Here is a 22,730-nt window from a genome sequence, read left to right on the forward strand (position 1 = left end):
TAGTCCTCTCAAGTATACAGACTGCGCAGAGTCACTTGAGGAATTAAAACAATTGAGATAAAAACAGAATTTGTAATCTAGAGTGCTTCTAGGATAAAGCAAGTATTACAACAATTAGAGCAGATAAGAGGTTTCATGTTATGAGCAAAAGCTCGTGAAAGATTAGAGAGAGAGTAGAGTAATTCTGTGCGTTCAGGTGTATCTCTCAATGAGGTTCGCCGTTCTTTATATAGAGGTGAAAAACGACCGTTGTAGTAATGATGGCAAATATTTAGTCTTGGTGAGAGTTAAGTGCCATTACTTCGTTGTTTCTTGCTAAAACAAGTTTGTCTTCCTGAATAACTTCTTTCCAAATATAGTTCTTTCCATTTGAAGTTGAAGTTGCCGTTATTCTTTCTTGATAAGGAAATCCATTATCAGAGTCTGTGTTACTCTGTTAACCTGAGATCTTGAGATGTAGCTTCAGAGCTTCTGATAGTTCTGATCCCTTAGAATTCTGATGTTGTCTTCAGATGACGTTGAGAGCTTCTGGAATTCTGATGTACCGTTGCTCAGAGTCAGGGCTTCTAGATCGCGATTCTTCTTCAGACGCTTCTGATATTCTGATATGCTGTTTTGCTCAGAGTCAGAACTTCTAGAGCGTGTTTCTACTTCAGATGCTTCTGATATTCTGATAATTTGTATCTGATTTGATTCTGTATCTGATGACATTATCAGATTCCTTTCTTCTTGTTTAGAGTCCTGCACACTTTAGAACTTTTCGTTAGAATGCCATTTTTGGTTTCATCCTTTGTTATCATCAAAATCTTGGAATCTGTTGTAGAACTATTTTTGTTCTTACAATCTCCCCCTTTTTGATGATGACAAAACAAACTCAAATGACAGATGAAACTTTCAAAAATTACGAGTTTATCATATCAGATAGAAGTGAGCTCCCCCTGAGATAGGCTAGGGAGTTCAGAAGTTCTTACCAGAGCTTCCAAGCAATGAAGTTTCTCGATACCTTTCTGCAATTTCTTAAGTCAAGTATTAGATAGATTTATTTTATAGAATAATATGTTTGCAAAGTGCTTAAGACATTAGGCAATTTCATCAGAGCTATTTGATTTCTCCCCCTTTTTGTCAGAATCAAAAAGACATAGAAAATTAAGGAGAAAAAAAAATATATATATATATATATATCCAGATACGAAAAAAAACATCAAAGACAAAGACAAGCAAAAAAACAACAAGCAAAAAATCCTAAGTGCCTAAGGGTTGGGAGGAGGAAGCATTCTCTGAAGCAGTTGAGTCAGTAGGTTCTGGATGTTGGTGTTGACTGTGTCCTGTTGATCCAATCTGGCTCGGACTTCCTTCTGCTCTTTCTGAAGCTCCTCAAGGGTCTTGAGAACCAGAGGGGCAAAAGTGGAGGACTCCCCCTGAGTCAGGGCTTTCTGTTCTTCAGCGGATTTAGCTTCAGCTTCAGCAGCAGCATTTGCTTCAGCTTCAGCAGCAGCAGCATCAGCATCAGCGAGAGCTTTGGCTTCAGCTTCTCGCACCCTTTGAAGTTCTTCTTGTCTTGCTCTTTCTTCTTTTATCCTTCTAGCTTCTTCTTTAGCTTCTCTGGCCAAGCGCTCCTATAGTCTTGCCTCAGCGTCTCTGATGAAGTCGTTTCTGACTTGCTCAGAGATGTGCTTCAGTTTAAAGGCCTCAGATGTCATCCAGCCAATGACTCTGTTCCAGTGTGTCCTAACAGAGTCAGGATCATCACTGATACCAGAGTTGATGGTCAGAGACTTGACCTTTTCAACTGATGCTCCTGCAAACAGCATAATTGCTTCCTCTAGGGTTAGCAGGGAATGTTCTGGTTCAGATGGTTGAGGTGGAGAGTTTGGAGGGCTTAGGTTGAGAGTTGGAGGTTCAGCGGAAGTGTTTGGAGGGGTAATGTCAGAGGTATTGAGGTCAGAGGGTTGAACTTCAGATGGAGTGACGGTTGGTTGTTCTGTGGGTGGTGAAGTTACTTCAGGTTCAGGTGGAGATTGTTGTGGTTGTTGTGAATTACGGTTCAGAGTTTGGAGTTGGGCTAGAGTGGGAGAAGCGGGGTCAGAGGGTTCTGTGTCAGAAGAAATGACAAAATAGGGAGGTGATTCTGGGGCTGAGGATGAGGAAGTGGTTTGATTCATTTCTTCAGCTTCGGATAGTGGTAATGAGGTATTGGCAAGGTTGAATTTTGGTAGTGGTTGAGAGGTTCTGGTTGTTGAAGGAGGGGTTTCAGATGTGGTGTAGATGGGTGTTGAGAGAGGAATAGAAAAAGCAAGTGGTTGTACAGAGGGAGCAGTAGAGGCAGACTTACCAGAAGACTCTTGCAGAGGTGCTGGAGGTCTTGATTCAGAGGATTCCCCTAGCTTTGCTTTCTTCGCCTTCGATGCCTTCTCAGATGGACCTCTTTTAAACCTCACGAAGTCTGGAGCTGAATCTGGCAGTTCGCTCAGTCTGAAATCTGATATGTCCACTCTTTCATCCTTCAATCGTTGGAGATAGTGGAGAATTGCTTCTTTGGGTTCATCGCTGTAGAACTTACATATACCATTTGGCATATCCCTCTGATCTTTTAAGGCTTCCCAAGAAGTGTCCAGAGTAGGTTTAACGTGAATCTTCTCCAGAATTCCCATGCTCTTCAGATTCCTGGAGTTCAGAGGCCTTCCAGATTCTATTGCCAAGTCTTCCATGAGTTTGTGTTTTATCAGATGGTCCACGAGACCATTTTCTATCAGCACATCTGAGAGGAGTCTTCCCAGAGGTATGTAAGTTCTAGGTTTCATGTTATTCCTGGTTTCCCGTACAGAATCTCTGAGGTATTTGAAGAGGAGCGCTGGGAGGCAAAGCTTAAGACCTTTATGAATACAATACAGAATACATTTCTGATCTGTATTGATGTAATCTGATGAGTTTGATGTTGGGCGATGGTGAAAAGTTCCCAGAATGATTTTGAGCCATACCCGGAGATTCTGATGTAGCTCCTTGTTCTTTGAGGGATTTCCTTCTGTGTTGAGTTTGAAGATTGTGGGATTGATTTCATGAGCAATGTATTTAGCCCTGGGATTTATGTTGTAAATTCTTCTACCTCCAGCTTTTTCCATGTTGAGCAAGGCAGCGATTGACTTTTCAGTTATCACTATTTTGACACCCAAGACGTAGGAGACAATGAAATGATCGTCAGCATCAGCAAACCTCCAGAATTCCTTAATAAGATTTGGGTAAACTGGACCGTAGAGGCATTGAAAATAGTTTCCCCAACCTTGTTGATGAAGTTCTTCAGTGAGGTCTACTCCATTTCTCTTCATGTTGTTAAAATCCACCAGGGATTCACACAACACGTCCAGTTTCTCGAAAGGAGTTGCAAGATTTATATGAGGCTCACGGTCAAGGATGTGAGGCTCCTTGTATACTGGTGTTGCAGTTACGCTTGTAACGGTGGGGGTAGGATTGCTTGTGCTTTGAGCTGCGTTGCTGGAGTTCATTTGTTGAGAGTAGTTAAACACAGATTGTTGTTGAGAATCCATTGTTGATGAAGAACTGGGATGAAGATGAACTGTTTGCAGATATGCCTGAGAGAACTTGGGTTGAACAAGTGAGTGAGAGTGAAGTGTGTGTGAAGTGTGAGAGGAGTGTTTAAATACCCAAAAGAAACGCATGCAAAACGACACGTAAAACAGAGTTTAACACAAAAACCAAGTTAGCACGTTTAGAGGGAGAAATGATTATGGCTCATTAATGAATGTCTAATCCCAACAGTATGCACACTGCTCGAGGAGATCTCAAGAGTCTGTTCCTTGATTACTGCTAGACAGCTGTCTAGAATTTCCAAGGTTAGACGCAAGTCACTCCACGTGTTTGCTTTATCTGATCTTCAGGAATACCAAACGAATGGTTCCTGGAGATCTCTAACTCAGATAGCTTCTTAACTAGGTAGAAGTATCAGAGTCAGAGGCAGAATCTTATTTGTTTATGTCAGAGTCTCATTTTACAGCTTCAGAGACACATTTTATTCAGGGCAGTTTTGAATGTTCAGATTTTCTAAGATAAAGAGAAATCTATCTTCAGCTAAAGGCTTAGTAAATATATCTGCCCATTGATGATCTGTATCAATGAACTTCAATGTTACTATCCCTTTCTGAACATAGTCTCTGATAAAATGATGTTTTATTTCAATGTGCTTAGCTCTGGAGTGTAGAATGGGATTCTTACTTAAACAAATAGCAACAGTATTGTCACAAAAGATAGGAATGTTACTCTCGAAGATTTGCAGATCTTCTAACTGGTTCTTCATCCAAATCATCTGAGTTGTGCATAGTGATGCTGAGATGTATTCTGCTTCTGCTGTGGATAGAGCGATAGTTGACTATCTTTTGCTCGCCCAGAATATCAGATTGTTTCCTAAGAGCTGACAATTTCCAGATGTGCTTTTTCGTTCCAATCTATCTCCTGCGTAATCTGCATCACAGTAACCCGAAAGTCTATACTCTGATGTTTTCTCATACATCAGGCCCAGATTAGGAGTTCCTTTCAGATATTTGAAAATTCTCTTAACTGTTGTTAAGTGAGTTTCTCTAGGATCTGATTGGAATCTGGCACATAGACAGACACTAAAGAGAATATCAGGTCGAGTAGCAGTCAGATAGAGAAGGGAGCCTATCATACCATGATAGAGCTTCTGACAAACCTTTTTACTGACTTCTTCCTTTTCAAGAATGCATGTTGGATGCATGGGAGTCTTTGCAGAGTTGCATTCAGCCATGTCAAATTTCTTCAGAACATCTTTTATGTATTTGCTTTGATGAACGTATGTGACTTCTGAAGTTTGGTTAATTTGAATTCCTAGAAAGAACTTTAGTTCTTGCATTAAGCTCATTTTAAATTCTGCCTGCATTAACTCAGAGAATTCTTGACAAACAGAGGCGTTAGCAGAACCAAAAATAATATCATCAACATATATCTGGCATATCATGAGATCATTGTTAAGGTTCTTACAGAAGAGTGTGGAGTTAACTTTCCCTCTGATAAAATTGAGTTCTAGAAGAAAATTACTTAAACGTTCATACCAAGCTCTAGGAGCTTGTTTAAGTCCATATAAAGATTTTTTAAGTTTAAAAACATGTTCTGGAAAATTTGGATTTTCAAAACCTGGAGGTTGGTTGACATACACTTCTTCTGATATATAACCATTAAGGAATGCGCTCTTGACATCCATTTGATATAATTTAATAGAATGGTTTATAGCGAAAGATACAAGAAGACGAATAGATTCTAACCTTGCGACTGGAGCAAAGGTTTCATTGTAGTCAATACCTTCTTGTTGACTGTAACCTTGAGCTACCAGTCGAGCTTTGTTTCTGACGACTTCTCCTTTCTCATTCAGCTTGTTTGTGAATACCCATCTGGTTCCGATAACGTGAGTGCCTCTGGGCTTGGGAACAAGATCCCAGACATCATTCTTTGTGAATTGATCTAACTCTTCTTGCATGGCTGAAACCCATTCGTTATCTTGAAGTGCTTCATCACAGGACGTAGGCTCGATCAGAGACACTAGTCCCAGAGGAGTCTCTTCAGAGATCTTGAAGGTGGATCTGGTTCTGACAGGTTCGTCCTTGTTGCCTAGAATCAATTCTTCAGATATGTTGAGGCGACTTTTAGCTTTCTTTGGGATTATTGGAGGATTAATTTCCTCAGAATTCTGAATGGTAGTTGCTTCTGAAGCTTTGTCAGATCCTGCAAGAGTGATTTCTAATTCTGCAAAATTTTCAGCTAGCTTTGACTTTTCAGGGTCAAGCTTATCGTCAAATCTGACATGAATTGATTCTTCCACAATTTTGGTTTCTGTATTGTATACTCTGTAGCCTTTAGAGCGTTCTGAGTATCTTAACATAATACCTTTCTGTGCTTTGGAATCAAACTTGTTCAAATGTTCTTTAGTGTTTAAAATAAAGCAAGAACATCCAAATGAATGAAAGTATGAAATGTCTGGTTTTCTTCCTTTACACAGTTCATAGGGAGTCTTTTCCAGAATAGGTCTTATGGAGATTCTATTCTGAATGTAACACGATGTATTTACAGCTTCGGCCCAAAAGTGCTTAGCCACATTAGTTTCGTTGATCATAGTTCTGGCCATCTCTTGGAGTGTCCTATTCTTCCTCTCTACAACTCCATTTTGTTGTGGAGTTCTAGGGCAGGAGAAATCATGGGATATTCCATTAGAGTCAAATAATTCCTCAAAGGATTTATTTTCGAATTCCCCACCATGATCACTTCTGACTCTAACAATTGTAGAGTCAAATTCTTTTTGCACTTTGGAGCAGAAACTAGTGAATACAGAGTGAGACTCACTCTTGTGTTTTAGGAATTTCACCCATGTCCAGCGACTGAAATCATCAACAATGACTAGTCTGTACTTCTTTCCATTGACTGATGTTGTTTTCACAGGACCAAATAAATCAATGTGAAGAAGTTCCAGAGGCTTAGAGGTAGTAACAATAGTTTTCTTTTTGAAAGAAGTTTTTGAAAATTTCCCTTTCTGACATGCTTCACATAGAGCATCTGAAGAGAACTTCAGTTTAGGTAGGCCTCTGACTAACTCGAGTTTATTTAGCTGAGATAGTTTCCTCATGCTAATGTGGCCTAAGCATCTATGCCATACCCATTGCTCTTCGTGAACAGACATCAGACATTTCACATTTTGTTCTTTTAAATCAGAAAGATTACTTTTATAAATATTGTTTTTCCTCTTGCCTGTGAATAGGACAGAACCATTGTTTTGATTTATGGCTTTACATGTTTTTTGATTAAAGATCACTTCATAACCGTTATCACTTAATTGACTTATGGATAACAAATTATGCATTAATCCTTCTACGTAAAGGACATCAGATATAGAGGGAAGAGTACCATTACCAATAGTTCTGGAGCCTCTGATCCTTCCTTTCTAATCTCCTCCGAAGCCTACGAATCCAGCGTCTTTAAGTTCCAGGCTTTGGAACATAGACTTTCTTCCCGTCATGTGTCGCGAGCATCCAGAGTCCAGGTACCATGACTGGTGTCTGAACTTTGCTGCATAAGATATCTGCAACATAAACAATCTTATCTTTTGGTACCCAGAGTCTCTTGGGTCCTTTCTGATTAGTTTTCCCAGAGTTTCTTACCACTTTGGGTTTTCTAGCATTTTCAAATTTTTGCTCTTGTGTGTGTGTATAGTGATATGAAAATGGAGATTTAAGTTGGTCACTAGTAGAAGTTTTATCTTCCTTAGGATCATACCCAATTCCTTTTCTATTGTTCTGACTGACTCCATAAATCATGGATGCCATTACACTCCTTCTTATCCCATTTTTCAGAAACTTTTGAAAGGCTTTTTCGTATTTATAAATTATCGTATTTGAAGTTTGTGGAGCTTGAGATAACGCTTCTTCTAGTTTTAAGCAATTTTTCTTTGCTGCATCTTTTAGTGATGTTAAAACTTTGTTTTCATCTTTGAGTTCTAGAATTGTCATCTCAAGTTTGCCACATTCTTCAAATTTTTCTTCAAGACAGCCTTTTATTGCTTTAAATTTTTGTTTTAGTTTCTGATATGAGTTAAGAGTTTCAGAAAAACATGATTCTAAATCAGATCGAGAGAGTTCAGTGAATACCTTTTCTGATTCAGATTCTTCATCTGAACTGTTCCTGGATGTGGTGGCCATGAACGCCACATTGGCCTGTTCATCAGCGTCAGATTCTGATGAGTCAGATTCACTATCATCCCAGATAGCCATTAATCCCTTCTTGGTTCTGAGGGAATTTTTCTTGAAGCTTTCTTTTCTGGAGCTGTCTTTCTTTAGCTTGGGGCATTCATTCCTGTAGTGACCTGTTTCTTTACATTCATAACAAGTAATATCTTTGTTAGTTTTACCTTTTGAGGTTGATTTTGATCGATCCCCTCTGGGTCTTGGTCTTCTGAAGTTGTTGTTCCTCTTTTTCCAGAGTTATTTAACTCTTTTGGTCAGGAGGGACAATTCTTCTTCATCATCAAAATCTTCCTGTTCAGAGTCATCCGCATCTTCTGTTTCGGCCTGGAAAGCTTTGTTTCTGTCAGATTTGCGTCTTTCAGATCTGGACTTTAATGCTACAGCCTTGTTCTTCTTCTGAGGCTCATCTTCCTCTAGTTCTATCTCATGGCTTTTAAGGGAACTGACAAGCTCTTCAAGACTGATGTTGTTCAGATCCTTTGACAGCTTCAGAGCAGTGACCATGGGTCTCCACTTCTTTGGCAAGCTTCTGACTATCTTTTTGACGTGGTCTGCAGTTGTGTATCCTTTGTCTAGAACTTTGAGACCTGCAATAAGAGTTTGGAATCTAGAGAACATTACCTCTATGGCTTCGTCATCCTCCATTTTGAAAGCTTCATACTTCTGGATTAGAGCCAGAGCCTTTGTTTCTTTGACCTGAGAGTTTCCTTCATGAGTCATCTTCAGAGAATCAAGTATATCTTTAGCTGTTTCCTTGTTGGTGATTTTTCATACTCATTATAGGATATGGCATTGAGAAGTATCGTTCTGGCTTGGTGATGATTCTTGAATACGCGCTTCTGATCATCTGTCATCTTACTTCTGGGAACTTCAACTCCAGCATTAGTTACAGGAGGTGTGTATCCATCTGTGACAATGTCCCAGAGATCGGCGTCATAGCCTAGAAAGAAACTTTCAATTCTATCTTTCCAGTAATCGAATTTCTCTCCATCAAAGACAAGAGGCTTAGCATTGTAACTGTCTCTTTCGTTTGTCTGGGCCATAGTTTTTCTCGTTCTGGATCTCTCTACACGGTTAAGTGTTTGATTGGAAAATCAATAACAGAGCCGAAGCTCTGATACCAATTGAAGGTGAGAAAAACAAGAAAGGGGGGTTTGAATTGTTTTGGAAAATAAGCGTTTTTGCAAAAATAAAATCACACAGGATTTTATACTGGTTCGCTTATAACACAAAGCTACTCCAGTCCACCCGACCAAGGTGATTTCGCCTTCAACAAGGACTTAATCCACTAATCTTGAAAGATTATTACAACCAACGTCTAAGAGAAGGATCTCTTAGTCCTCTCAAGTATACAGACTGCGCAGAGTCACTTGAGGAATTAAAACAATTGAGATAAAAACAGAATTTGTAATCTAGAGTGCTTCTAGGATAAAGCAAGTATTACAACTATTAGAGCAGATAAGAGGTTTCACGTTATGAGCAAAAGCTCGTGAAAGATTAGAGAGAGAGTAGAGTAATTCTATGCGTTCAGGTGTATCTCTCAATGAGGTTCGCCGTTCTTTATATAGAGGTGAAAAACGACAGTTGTAGTAATGATGGCAGATATTTAGTCTTGATGAGAGTTAAGTGCCATTACTTTGTTGTTTCTTTCCAAAACAAGTTTGTCTTCCTGAATAACTTTTTTCCAAATATAGTTCTTTCCATTTGAAGTTGAAGTTGCCGTTATTCTTTCTTGATAAGGAAATCCATTATCAGAGTCTGCGTTACTCTGTTAACCTGAGATCTTGAGATGTAGCTTCAGAGCTTCTGATAGTTCTGATCCCTTAGAATTCTGATGTTGTCTTCAGATGACATTGAGAGCTTCTGGAATTCTGATGTATCATTGCTCAGAGTCAGAGCTTCTAGATCGCGATTCTTCTTCAGATGCTTCTGATATTCTGATATTCTGATATGCTGTTTTGCTCAGAGTCAGAACTTCTAGAGCGCGTTTCTACTTCAGATGCTTCTGATATTCGGATAATTTGTATCTGATTTGATTTTGTATCTGATGACGTGATTAGATTCCTTTCTTCTTGTTTAGAGTCTTGCACACTTTAGAACTTTTCGTTAGAGTGCCATTTTTGGTTTCATCCTTTGTTATCATCAAAATCTTGGAATGTGTTGTAGAACTATTTTTGTTCTTACAATGGTGTCTTTTACACGAGGCAGGGTATGCACAACAGGCGGCGGCACAGACATGATCGGGCTAGATGTCGGCATAGAAGCAAATGTAGGCCCGAAACCTTCGGTCATGAAGTTCGGCGGCATTCCCCACGGGAATCCGGCAGGCATGTTGGGTGCAAAGTGAGCAGCAGTTGCGGGAATGGTAGAGGTAGCCACCTCTGAAATAATAGTCCTCTGAGGAGGAGGAGTTGCAGGCGTTGGAGAAGACTGGCCCTAAGCAGCTAATACTAACTCCATCTTGGCAGTCAGGCGAGCGATCTCCTCTTTCAAGTCTCTATTCTCTTGCTCAAGATGTTCCATGATTCTGGAGTGATTGGTGCTTAGTATTGTATCGATGAGTCAGCTTGGCTGAAGCACAGAAGAAACACCAATGAGACATCTGGGGAAAGAGAAACCTGCTTATGCAAATGATGCATGAAATGCAATGCTTGATTGTTTTTATTTTCAAGGAACTTACTATATTATTTGCAAATATATATACATTCAACAATAATTGCAACAATTTGATATGACCATAAAAATATCTTTTATTTATATAATTAGACGGATTACATTGAGTATAATTTTAGAAACCAAATGAAAAATACAAGATAAAAGGAGATTAGTCATCCTAAGGATCCCTAACAACAACATCAGAAGATCTGGCTGAAGGCACGTACTTCCTTCGGATGCGTCGGATCTTGGTCTCAAAAGAAGCCTTCATCTGAGTCTTCTCGAGGACAAGCTGTTCAAAAATCTTCTTCCAAGCAACGGAAGGCTGAGGCATACTAGAGGAAGATGAAACCTCCGGCTCTCTCTGTCTCTTTGTCACTCGGTCTTCAAGTAGCTCAATAAGTGCATATTTGTCCTTAGACTCAAGCTGCAACTCTTCATGCTTTCTGCTCAAAGCATGGAAACGCTCTTCCCACACATCTTTCTCTTGTTTCATCTTGGTGAGTGCGTCTTCCAACTCCTCTACATCCTGGTTAGGGAGAGTTAATGGCTCAATCACAACCATAGACATAGGTCTCTCACGAGGATAAGGCATCTTCAACTCCAAAGCTCTTTTATTCACCCAAAGAGTGTAAGCTTCCAAAGCTACACAATTGCGTGAACCAAGCTCGAATCTTCCTTTCCTACGCACATTATGCCAAGCATGCACAATCTTCTGCTTCAAATTTTGGGTATCTTTACCCTCTTGATATAAAAGACCTTCTAACAAAGTGTTATTAGGTTTGTCTTTCAAAGGGAACCCAAGTTGACGACGAGCCAAAGCAGGGTTGTAGTTGTTTCCTCCTTGTATACCAATGAGAGGCACATTAGAGAATTCACCACAACTATCAATAATCTCTAAACTGCTCAAAGAAGGATCATACCAAACTATATCATAATTAGTGAGAGACATAAGTCTCTGAGACCACCGTAGACATTGTTTGTTCTCCATAAAAGCAGGTGTCTGAGGCAAGTGTGAAATAAACCACTTGTACAAAAGAGGAATGCAACAGACAATCATTCCACCACCTTTAGAATTCCTTAGATGCAACGAGAAGTACGTATCACCCAACAAAGTAGGCACAAGATTCCCAATCAAGAAAATTCTAATGGCGTTAACATCAACAAAACCGTGGTCTGAAAATATTTGCAAATAATACCTCAGTTCCTTGAAATTTTTGTGTCATGAATGTTATGATGCACATGAATGCATGAATGCAACAATCACAAAATAAGGGATCACACACAAGGCAAACAATCAAAGGTCAAGGGATGAATCAAGTCATTGTCAAGATCAATCATCCATTTTGGCGGATTATGGTTTACACCTTATCAACATCCAAGTTCCATTGATATTGACAAGACTTGATTGGATCAACCAAGAATCAGGGGTTTGTTGTAAGTCACGAGCATGGAGTCTAGGTAAGAGCCATCCCAAAGGAGTGAACTAAGGATAAAACCTGTAGATCATGTTCTAAAAAGTTCCCAGAGTCTTAATTCTATCTATCGGATATTATAGGTTAGGATGACTGACTCATCAACCCATAATATTCTCAAGAGAAACTCGTCTGAGTGTAGTATCATGTAATAACTGTTATCAAGCCTACACTTGAACAGTCTCCGCACTACGTCCTAAATAGGCCAAGAGGGGTTAAATGTTCTACGGTCCTCAGCTTCTCGGACCCCAAATCAGAGATAGTAATGCCTAACCACAAATACTTGTGTGACATTTCCAAATCCAAAAGGGTCTCCACTGAGCAGATGGGTCTAAAGCCAACTTGTTAAGGACTACTCCACACAAGTCGAACATGACTATACCATCCTCCTATCTTAATTGCACTCAAGTTCGAGTTAGAACTTATCTCATCACTCAGAGATCACCAAGCACAACAAGCAGATTATATCACACAAATAAATATGCATACATCAAATATACAACTATATACACACACAAAAGTAGGCTAAACCCACTGGAGACTACTCCCCATCAGAGTCGCCACTTAATTTCTGTAGCGGTAAATTCATGATCATCAATCTATGGATAAGCTAGACATCAAATAAACAAGAGTCTCCGCCGCGCTTTTATTGTTTCCACGGGAAAATGGAAAAGCACGAACAAAACCAAAAAATAAGAAGTTTTCAAATCAAAACTAATAAAATTCCAGAGATTACAGGTAAGGGGGTTGGTTACACAAAGGGAAGGTGTTAGCACCCAAAGTGTCTTAGGTACTCCTAGGGAGCCCTTTCTTGTGTGCATAAGTGTTTTTGTACAAATGATGTTTGCAAACAAATAGAATGGGGGGATGAGAAAAGAATTCATTAATTATATTTTTGTGTTTGACAAGATCTTCGGACTTGTGCCTACGTACCAACATAAAATGAGGGATCAAAATCTCGTAGTTCGTGGTATCAATGTCAAAGTGGATGCATTGCTTTTAAGAAAATTTTAAGTTTGAAAGGCACAAAGGCCAAAAAAAGGTTTGAATGAGTTAGTTATTTTTGGCTTTTGAAATTTTAAGTCAAGTATAGTTAAGTTTATTTACAAGTTTGATTAAGAAAATGAGTTTGAAAATGCAATGACATAAGTCCAAAGCTTCTAATTTGCAAAAGTGGTCAAAGTTTAAAAATCAACAAACACAAGCAAAGAAGATTTTTGAAAGGAGGGAGAGATTTTGAAATTAAAGAAGTGGGAAGGAGATGAAGAGACTAATCCTAAGCACAAAATTAAATGTTAAGAGTTGAAAAGATCTTACCAATGGGCTGCAATCTAATAGACAAGAATGTCATATAGAAACCCAAATTCCCTTTGACTTTTAGAATTAAACAACAAACAATTCACACAATATCAACTTGAAGAGCAAGGCATCAAATAAAGATAGTCACGTCCAAGATCAAACCACCAATCCACACAAGATATTTTTTAGGGTTTTTGTTCTTATTATGTACATTAATGGTCAAAGACTACACAAACAAATAGAATATACACAAACAAAATATATCACAAAAATAAGGTTCAAATGGACAAAGTAAAAAATGACATTAACATAAACAATTAGAATAGTATGAATAATGGAAAATGAATAAATCTCAAAATTTAAATTGCATTAAAAGTAAATGACTTGAAATTAAAAGTTAGTTGTTAATGAGTTAGAAGTTAGTATTGTTTTTGCTTTTCTTTTGTTTAAGTCATTCGTTAGAGAACACTCAACCCACTTATCACAAGCATGAATCCTTGAACCAAGACATCTTCCAAATGAAGGAAAAAAAGCCAAGTTCCCACACAATACCATGAAAGAGGGGAGACTTACAATCTCACTAACTAGAATGCTATGCCTTTTATGTCAAAATTTAGCGCTATGTTAAGCAATCGTAATTAGACTTATGTAGAAGTCACAACTATTTGAGGTCGGGCAATAGAATTTTGGTGTTAATGCATGTTAGAGACATAGTATGATGAACTATGCTCATGAAACATACCACACACACAAAAGAATATGCAAATTGGGGGTGGACCTAATCTCATCCATACTTATGTTGATTTTTCAATCAACTAGCCTTAGGATATAAAGATATTATAGGTCCATGACATGAATGCATAAAGAAGGGGAATGAAATGAAGAGGGAGGGAAAATTGATCAAACTCAAATTGGACAAAGGAGGACTTTTAGAAAGTTAAGATCATTCATTCATTTTGGGAGATGGAATGTACATTCTGTAAGACCCTAACTTTGACCCTAAGATCCCTCATGGCATCATGATATTGCACAAGTGCATTGCCTCAAGGATCATGACATGTTTGGCTCCTTAACCCTAGAGTTGGGACTTGTTTGAGTGTTTTGAGATCACCAAGCATGCTTGTATTGTATATTATTGCTTTTCTTATTTGACTACTAACCAAAAACACAAAAATATATCACTAACTCTTTTTGTCTTGAAGCTCAAGTGATCATGTGCTCCACAATGCTCCTAGGAGGCTCCTAAGCCCAATGCAATGGCTAGATGAAGATGAGAGAAAAGCATGACAATGGTCCACTAAGTTCCTTATCATCATATATGTCTCCCAAATATCTCAATTTTCCAATTTGATCAAGATAACCCAAAGGGCTTGAAGATTGTTTCCCAAGGAAACCCTAATTCAACTGTGCTTTGACTGTGCTTTGACTGTGCCTTGCCCATGAAGAAATCTCAACCTCTGTTCAAATTTAATGAAGGGAAAATTTTTCATTCATCATTTTATGCATATATGAGCCTATTTGAGGCCCCTCAATCATTTATTCATCAAGATTGGAAGTTTGGCCTTGAAAAGTTGACCAGTCAAGTCATCTGACCAAACTGAGGATCACTGAGATATAACTTTTGATGTGTTTCTCAAATGAAGATAACCCCAAGATATAAAATGTTCCCAAGAACCATATGAACAACTTTAATTTTCATCAAAAATACATTTGAAACTTGGAAGGTCATAATTCATTTCAAAACATTATAGGTCATTTTGACTGAAACCCTAATTTTGGGTCAACTTACCAAGGGTATAACTTCCTTAATATTTATGATTTTGAGGTGAGACCAAATGATTTGGAAATCTTGAGCTTTCTACTTAAAATGTTATGTTGGACAAAATTTCATAGTCCTAAAATAAGTACATGTGATAATACAAAACATTATAGGTCATCTTGGACCTAATTCATTGAATTTGAAAAAGTACCCAACTTCAAATGCCCATAACTTTGTCATAGAAAATCCAAATGATGCAAACTTGGGACTAAATTGATCATACTGAAAATATATACAACTTTTATGTTAGAGGTTTTTCCAAATGAAGCTTGCATCATGAAAACAGAGGGGTTTGATTAAGCTTGTTTTTGGTGAACTTTTTCAAAGTGACTTGAATGTGTTTTGTACTTGAATTCTCACAGCCAGTTTTGATCAATTTCCAAATGCCAAATGAATTTTTTCCCAACATGACTTTCTTTCCTTATTTACAGGGATTTCCAACTATTACTCACATTACTCTTTTGGACTTACCATTTGTGAGTTACGAATTCATTTCCATTTATGTGCATTTTGGTATTTTATGATGAAACTTGAATATGCAAGCTTGTTCAGTCCAATGCACACGACCATTTTCCCTCACTTGATCTCACCAAGCTTTTCTATTCATCATTGGGCCTTCCACACGCTTGCACAAGCCCATGCATCCAAATTCAAATTGCCATGCACATGAAAGAAACGTGGGATTCAGCCACATTCAGTTATAAATAGAGGCGCCATGAACTTCATTCATCAACCTTTTGGAGATCCCAAGTGCTGCAAAAGTGAAACCACACCCTCACCAAAGGAGTTTTTCAAAAATTGTTCTTACTTTCGAGCTTGAAATTCAGCATCATTAGCTGAGTTTTAAAGCCTAATTCCTTAGCCTTTCACTTCCACTACATCCATAGATCAAAGAGGAGCAAGGAACTTGAAGGATTCGTGGCCATAAGTGCTTCAATTCAAAGGTTTATTCTCAAACTTTTTGGATCTAGAACTCTTAATTCAATGTAGCATTCTTGTGTTTCTGTGGTTTTCTGAAGTCCTCACACTGGAGGCAAGCTTGTGATGCTTTCAATTTTCCATTTCATGAACTTTCAGTTTGAACACCATGATTTTCTACTTCACATTTCTCTCAATATAGGAAGAGTGAGGGAGATCCATTGGTACAATGATGATCTCCATCACACGAGCTTCATTTCCATTGCCTTGTTTTTAATTTTCATTAAGATTTTATTTCCTGCAACTGGTGGCCGGAATTTGTTGTCTGGCCGGAGAAGATGGTGGTTTCCACCACCACCGCCACGTGTGCACACTTGGACCATTGGATCACCTTGCCACGATCTAATATCACACGTTCATTTTAAACACTTCATTTAATACCTTGTGTAGCGCATTTGACTTGTGAGCAGCGTGTGTCCTCAGATCTGGGCCATACATCCTTGCCACATCAAATAATGAATCTATCACTTGGCTGTGGTTTTTTTCATTTATCCCATTTTCTTTTTATTTTCAATTAAGTCATTTGATTTTCAAAAATTCATTAAAAATTCATTTGAAATCATAAAAATATGAGACCAACTCCAAAAAATTTCTTGAAAAATCTAGTTTCATATTTTGATTTTTAAATATTTTTGTGACTTCATTTGATATTTTTTGTGAATTATTTGGTTTTTATTGGTTTTAATTCATTTTTAAATACTTTCTGACTTTTACAAAATCCAAAAATATTTTCATAGCATTTATGGATCATGATAAGTCAATGAAAAATAGTCTCAATAATTTCTTGATTGTTTTAAGATTATTTGAGATTTTAATTCATATTATGCTATTTTTAATTGTTTTTAATTGTTTTTAATTGCTTTTTGATTTCAAAAATTGGTGAGATAATTAGTCAAAACTTGATTGACTATGTTGAACCTATGAGAATTTAATTGGACTCATTGAAGTTGTTTTGAATTGAATTTGAGGTTTGACCTTATTTGTTTATTTTTTATTTGCATATTATTTTAATTCAAAAAATACCAAAAAAATATCTTTTACTCTTTGACTTGTTATCTTCATTTCTTTTCTGTTTGGTGTTGATTGAGTTTGATTTGAATCAACTTTAGTTAATTGGTTTTGGTTGGTGTCTTCTTTTCCCATCCCTTCCATCTTCATCCCTTTCTTTCCATCAATGGCCAATGAGTTAAAGTCTTGTGGTTGGTCTTGACAAATGAGAAGCTTAACCTTCTTTGATCCAAACCAAACTCAACTTGATCCATGATCAAGTGAGTTATTTTGTGTCCAAGATAGGTTGCTTCTTGGTCAAGCAAATAACCTAAAGTCAATCCAAGGCCCTTCCCCTTTTGTTTGGCATGGCAAGTTTATGGAGCTTGGCTTACTAGTCATGATCTATAACTTGTGTTCTTTGCCTATATTCTTATTGACCAGCCTCTGATAGGTGTGACTACTACATTAGTCCACTTATGATTGCTTAACATAGCGCTACATTGTCTTATGACAAGCTAACATAACCTTATTAACTACTAACTTTAATTTAAGCATTTAATTTCTTGCCATTTACTTTTAATGTCATTTATTTCTTGCTCATTATTCATGTTGATTTTCATTTTGCTCATTTGAGCATATATTTTATGTTTATGTCATTTTTCTTTTGCTCATTTGAGCCCATTATTGTATATAAATATATTGCTATCTAGTGTTGTTTTGTGTTTGTTTTGTGTGAATCAAATGCAAAAGAGAAAGGACTTAGAATTAGGATTTACCTATGCTTAAAGGAGTTCAAGAGCAACTAGTCCTCATGCCTTTAGAATGCAAAATTACTTGAAGAGCAACTAGGCCTCATGTCTTTAGAATGCTAAAACTCAAAGTTGATCTCAAAGGACTTCTCCTCCAAACTTATTCTTTGTCCATTCCCTTTATTATGTTGTGAACTTTTTGATGTTTGCTCTTGTGTGATAGGGATCCCATCTTAAGATTGTGAAAATAGGACCATTGTCATGAGTAGCCAAGTTAAGAGCCAAGCCAAGTGGAGATCCTAGGAGCTTGAATTCAATTTTTGATTGCTTGTTTGTGTGCCAAGTCCAAAGGAAAGAAGCATCTTGAGTCATCTCTACGACTCCAAGAAAAGGAACTCCAAGGGTTTATCTTTCCCCTCTTATCTTTTTATGCTTTAGGACTAGCCCTTCTCTTCTTCTTCCCACTCTAACCAAGCCAAAAATCATTTTCAAAACTTTGACTTTATTTCAAATTAGAAACCTAGGCCTTAGGCCTTTGACTTTTCAAAACTCTCTTCATAAATGCTCATTGTAAATAAACTTTAATCCAACTTTGACCTTATTTTGTAAATAAATCTAACTTGTAAATATAACTCATTTCAAGTTGTTTTGTGGTTCCAATGGCCACTCTGTTAAAATCTTTTCAAAACATTAGTCATAGGCTTGAGTTATCATAGTGGTTGATGTAAATCTCACCTCATCCTTAGTGATTGGATTATAAGTCTTCCATGCTTATTAAAGGGTTAACCCCTCACTAGCATGTTGAAGCCTTCCTCACATGGTGGATTGTTGGTTTAGGTTGAGTTTTCTCCCTTTGATAACAAAAGACCTTAAGGCTTTTGATCAAATTAATTCACCATTTTTTTTGAGATTTCTACCCCAAACTAAGAGGTTTTGATCCTCTATTGTGATGGTACGTAGGCAATGGGTTCATCCATTCAAACAACAAAAATTTGTAAATATAATCTATTCTCTTCTCATCCCTCCAATCTTTTGCACAAATCTTTTCACAAATACCAACCTATAACACATATTTGCAAAAAAGGTTCCCTTAGAGTACTAAGGATGTTTTGGGTGCGTATAACCTTCCCATCTCATAACCAACCCCCTTACCTAGATCTCTCACATTTTATTAGTTTTTTATTTGAAAAACTTCTTACTTGGCTTTTGTTCGCTTTTTAGCCTTTCCTTTGGACAAATAAAAGTGCGGTGGCGACTCGAATTGTATGTTGACTTTTGGTTTAGTCAATAAACCTAAAGGTAAGGAAAACCCCGCTACAGAAAAGTGGCGACTCTGCTGGGGAGTTAAATAGCCCCGTGGGTTTAGCCTACTTTTTGCTTTGTGTATTGTATGTTTATATTTGTTTATGGCATATTTTTATGCAAATTTGGGATGAATGTATTATTTGTAATGTATGAATTGCTTGATATATTAATTGCTTGTATGCTTGGTAGTTTCTTGTGAGATGAGTTCTATACCCGAACTCGAGCGCACTTATGATAGGAGAATGACATAGCCTTGTTGACTTGTGTGGAGTTATTCCTAAACAAGTTAACTTGCAAGTCCATTCACTTGGTGGAGGTTTTTATTGGGATCACTAATGTCACACGAGTAGTCGTGGTTAGGCATTACTCTTTCCAATCGAAACCCTAGAAGCCAAGGACCTTAGATACCTAGTCCATCTTGGCCTATTTTAGGACGTAGTGCGAAGGACGTTCAAGTGTAAGACTTGAGGCGATTGTTACGCGATACTACACTCATAAGAGTCTCTCTTGAGAATATTTTTGGAGGACGAGTAGTCATTTTATCCTATAATATCCGAAAGATGGGATGATGAATATGGGGACCTTTTAGAACATGATTGTCAGGTTTAACCATAGTACACTCCTGTTCGGTGGTTCTTAACCGAGACCCCATGCTCGTGACTTACAACAAACCCATGATTCGAGTCAATCTGTTCTCGTATATCCTCAATATCAATGGAACTTGGGTGTTGATAAGGTGTAAACCATAATCCACCAAAATGGATGATTGATATTGATGATGACTTGAGCCATCCCGTGACCTTTGTATGGTGTGACTTGCTTGATCCTTGAGTGTGTTTGTTGCATCCATGCATTCATTCGCATTCATGTCATCAATAATAAAGATTTTTCAAGGAACTTAAGAGGTCTATTTGCAAATTTTCATACATGGATAAGCAAAGAAGGAATACGAAGAAGTACAGTTTCAGACAACCTGACTTGAAAGAGTTAAGGAGTTTGGCATCTTATGTATTAGAGCCTTTGGAGTTCAAAGCTCGCCATGGGAAGCTTCTGTCTATTCTCTCTACCAAGGTGGATGAAGATCTGATGAGTGTGTTGGTGCAGTTTTTCGATCCTCTGTATCGGTGCTTCACTTTTCCGGATTTCCAGCTTTTGCCTACACTAGAGGAGTATGCTTATCATGTGGGTATACCTATTCTGGACCAGTTGTCGTTCAATGGTTTGGTGAAGATTCCGTCTTCTCAAGAGATTGTTGATATGCTTCATGTGGATGTATCTGACATTGTTGCCAATATGAATACCAAAGGTGGAATTCGAGGACTCCCGTCTGATTTTCTGATTGCCAAAGCTTCCTTGTTTGGGAAGGCCATGTGTAAGGAAGCTTTTGAAGCCATATTTGTACTCCTCATCTATGGGCTAGTGTTATTTACCAACATCGACAACTTCGTGGATGTGAACGCTGTTAGGATTTTCTCTTCTCTTAATCCTGTTCCGACTCTGTTGGGTGACACTTATTTCTGTTTGCATATGAGGAATGCGAAGGGTGGTGGTTCCATTGTATGATGTATGCCTCTGTTGTACAAGTGGTTTATTTCGCACTTACCTCAGACGCTTTCCTTCAAGGAGAACAAGGGATGTCTACGGTGGTCCATGAGACTTATGTCTCTCACTAATGATGATATATCTTGGTATAATCGTGTTTATGCTGCTGTTTAAATTATTGATTCTTGTGGTGAGTTCTCCAATGTACCTCTTCTTGATACATATGGTGGAATTAACTACAATCCTGCTTTGGCTCGCCGTCAGCTTGGGTTCCCCTTAAAGGATAAACCTAACAACATTTTGTTAGAAGGCTTATTCTTTCAAGAGGGTAAAGATCCCTAAAACTTGAAGGATAGGATGGTTCGCGCCTGGCGCAAGGTTCATAAGAAAGGGAGGAATGAGCTTGGTCTGAAGAACTGTGTTGCTTTGGAACCTTACACCTCTTAGGTGAGGAAGAGAGCTCTTGAGTACCGCATTCCATACGAGTATCCGAGACCTACCCCTATGGTTATGGTTGTGCCTTCAACCCTCCCTAATAAAGGAGTAGAGGAGTTGAGAGATGAAAACCGTTCGCGTGCTTGGGTTCATGAGGGTGAGGAGCTTCTTCAGCAGCTTAAGGATAAGGATGCAGTGATAGAGTTTCTAGAGCATCAGGTTATTGATGAGCCTGATGATGTGGTTACTTCTCTCATGCCTCACTCGTATAGGTTTTGGAAGAAGAGGTATGATCAGCTCGCCAAGGAGAAGGCTAACATGGAAGCAGCTTATGAGAGATAAGTGAAGAGGCTTCGTGCGACGTATCTTCCGATCTCGAAGGCTTTGGACGATTGCTTCTAGGGCTCCATAGGATTTTTATTCTCCTTTTCTCTTGTATTGTATTTGGTTACCGAGACTGTACTACTTCTTTGGTGTAAAAGGTTTCCAGATAATATATTGTTATGAATATTCCATATATGTTTTAAAAATTTTACTATTTTCAAAGCATTTGCGAATAGATCCTTATAAAGTTCCTCTGATAAAAACCAATCATATGCACGAGCATTGCATGCATCATATGCATAAGCCAGTTTTGGTTCTGAGCTCTGATACAGTGGTCTAACTCTTTGCTCTTCATTTATTTTGAAGACAAGCGGACGCATCGGTATAACACCCGAGCAAATCATCAGAAGATCATGGAACACCTTGAACAAGAGAACAGAGATCTGAAATAGGAGATTGCCAGGATGACTGCCATGATGAAGTCAGTTCTTGCTGTGTAAAGCCAAGCTTCTCCAACTCCTACAACTCCTCCTACAAGGACTGTCGTCTCCGAAGTGGTTATCTCAACAGTGTCTACTGCCACTGCCCACTTCGCTCCGAATATGCCAGCTGGATTCCCTTGGGGAATGCCATCTAATTTCGTGCCAGAGGGTTTCGCTCCCACTCTTGCTTCTATGCCGGCATCTAGCCCGGTCCTGTTTGTACCGCCACCTGTAGTGTATACCTTACCTCGTGTGGAAGACACCATTTATCATTATGAGCCATCTGAGGGCCCGGACGTATATGAGAAAATGGACGAGATGAAGGACCAATTCCTTGAGCTGCGCAAGGAGTTGAAAACGCTGAGTGGTAAGGACCTTTTTGGGAAGAGTGCTGTTGAATTGTGCTTGGTACCCAACATGAAGATCCCGGTTAAATTCAAAGTTCCTGACTTTGAGAAGTATAAGGGAAACACGTGTCCACTCAGCCATCTTGTGATGTATGCTCGCAAGATGTCAACCCAGACAGATAACGATCAACTATTGATTCACTATTTTCAAGACAGCTTGACAGGTGCTGCACTCCGTTGGTATATGGGGCTGGAGAGTGCAAGCATCCGCACTTTCAATGATCTTGGAGAGGCCTTTGTGAAGCAGTATAAATACAACATGAACATGGCTCCAGATAGAGATCAGCTGAGGGCAATGTCCTAGAAGGATAAAGAAACATTCAAGGAATACACCCAGAGGTGGCGGGAATTGGCAGCTCAGATAGTTCCACCCTTGGAAGAGAAGGAGATGACAAAGATCTTCTTGAAGACTTTGAGTTCTTTCTACTATGAGCGCATGATTGCTAGTGCTCCCTCGGACTTTACCGAAATGGTAAATATGGGGATGAGGCTAGAAGAGGGAGCCTGTGAAGG

This window comes from Lathyrus oleraceus, chromosome 7 (genome assembly GCF_024323335.1).
Source record: "Lathyrus oleraceus cultivar Zhongwan6 chromosome 7, CAAS_Psat_ZW6_1.0, whole genome shotgun sequence".
Classification (NCBI taxonomy): Eukaryota; Viridiplantae; Streptophyta; class Magnoliopsida; order Fabales; family Fabaceae; genus Lathyrus; species Lathyrus oleraceus.